The sequence below is a fragment of the Aethalodelphis obliquidens genome, unplaced genomic scaffold (genome assembly GCF_003676395.1).
Source record: "Aethalodelphis obliquidens isolate GAN/ISIS:26980383/991018 unplaced genomic scaffold, ASM367639v1 scaffold50, whole genome shotgun sequence".
NCBI classification, from domain to species: domain Eukaryota; kingdom Metazoa; phylum Chordata; class Mammalia; order Artiodactyla; family Delphinidae; genus Aethalodelphis; species Aethalodelphis obliquidens.
Window position 1 is genome coordinate 8,339,110 of NW_020837994.1, and position 2,287 is coordinate 8,341,396.

A 2,287-nucleotide genomic window follows, 5' to 3' on the forward strand; every position below is an offset into this window, starting at 1 on the left:
CAGTTATTTAATCCTCTTACCAACCCTGACAAATAAGACAATTTTGTTACAGAGGCTGAGCTAATTTTTCCAAGAACAGGCAGATATGTGGTGGTTGAGCAGAAATTCATACTTTCTGGTTCCAAATATCCTGACTTTTCTTCCATACTAGATTCAATATTGCAATAGTCATGGCTTCATAAAGTAATCTATATAATTGTTCACTTTGCCTTATTTGAAACACACACACACACACACACACACACACACATACACATGCATACACTCACATGAAAAAACAGAAAAAAATCAAACTTTTGATTAAACAGTATAGCCTTAAAAAGAGTCGTAGGGCTTCCCTGGTGGCGCAGTGGTTGAGAGTCCACCTGCCAATGCAGGGGACACGGGTTCGTGTCCCGGTCTGGGTCCCACATGCTGCGGAGCGGCTGGGCCCGTGAGCCATGGCCGCTGAGCCTGCGCGTCCGGAGCCTGTGCTCCGCAATGGGAGAGGCCACAAAAGTGAGAGGCCTGCCTACCGCAAAAAAAAAAAAAAAATTGTAGATAGTCCATGAATGCTTTTTTAAAGAACCCGGTGCTTTAGATATAATTTAATATTGTTCTCAGTTTTTAATTATTCTCAATCATTATTTAGTTTAACCTCATCTTTGACCTCAGGCATAAGTAGAATATTTCTTTCAATTCACCATAGCTAGATTTATACTTCAAATTAAAAATGTTTCCTTTGACATGCTTCTAATGATCTAGACGCTAGAATTAAAACAGCTCTTCTTTTTTTTAATCCTGTGAGGAAAAAATGATTCTAGAACTTTACTTAAAGTTTATCAAAGATCTGGGTTTATTTTGCCTTGTAGAATTCTACTTTTAACCTAAGACACACTGAGAAAATATTTCCCCCAAAAGGAAAAATAGTCATTAGTCTCCTCTGTCATCCATTCCTAACTCTTCTGACTTCCCTTCAAAAAGACTATCAAAGTAAGAAATCTTATACACTACTATATATAGGATGGATAGCTAACATGTACCTACTGTATAGCACAGGAAACTCTACTCAATACTCTGTAATGACCATTATGGGAATAGAATCTAAAAAGAGTGGATATATCTATATGTATAACTGATTCACTTTGCTGTACATCTGAAACTAACATAACACTGTAAATCAACTATACTCCAATAAAAATTAATTAAAATATATATATTTAAAAAAGAAATCCCTTTCCATAATAACACCATGCTATCCATTCAGTTGTGTCCACCCACCACAAACACACACACGTGGGCACGCACACACACACACACACAAAGATACGTTGAAGTACCTCTGAATGTGCCCCTAATTTGGTAAAAAAGTCATTGCAGATGTAACTAATTAAGATGAGGTCCTACCGAAGTAGGGTGGATCCCTAAAGCAATTTGACATCATTATGAGATGCCATATGAAGACAGAGACACATGGGGAGAACGCAGAGATTGAATTTTTATGCAGCTTCAAACCAAGAATCACCAAAGGTTGCCAGTGAATCACCAGAAGCTAGTGAAGAAAACAACAAGGATTTCAGAGGGAGTATGGCTATGCTGACACCTTGATTTCAGACTTCTAAGCTCCAAAACTGTGAGAAAATAATTTTTGTTATTTTAAGCCACATAGTTTGTGGTAATTTGTTCCTCAGCCCTAAGAAACCAATACACAATATAAATTTATATATCTATTATAGATTACAACATTTTTTATGCATTGTATTTAACTCAATTTCTCAACGTAATGCTTTCTTATATTTATTTTATCTATTTTAAATACATTGCCAATCCCTTAACCTGGTATTTATTTTTCAATAACTGCTCAGCACTTTCCTCACTTTATTAAAGTCTCGGTTGGAATGTCTCCTCCCAACAGAGGCCTTCTCTCTCCACCCGATTTAAAATAACACCTCACATCATATCTTATCCCCTCACTCTATTTTGTTATTTTTATACCACATAAAAATCCCTGACAGAGCCAGAGACCTTCAAGATGGTGTAGGAATAAGACATGGAGATCACCTTCCTCCCCACAAATACATCAGAAATACACAAACATGTGGAAAAACTCCTACAGAACACCTACTGAATGCTGGCAGAAGACCTCAGACTTCCCAAAAGCCACAAAACTCACCACACACCTGGCCGTGTGGCTGACAGGGTCTTGGTGTTCCAGCCAGGTGTCAGGCCTGTGCCTCTGAGGTGGGAGAGCCGAGTTCAGGACATTTGTCCACCAGAGACCTCCTGGCTCTACATAATATCAAACGGA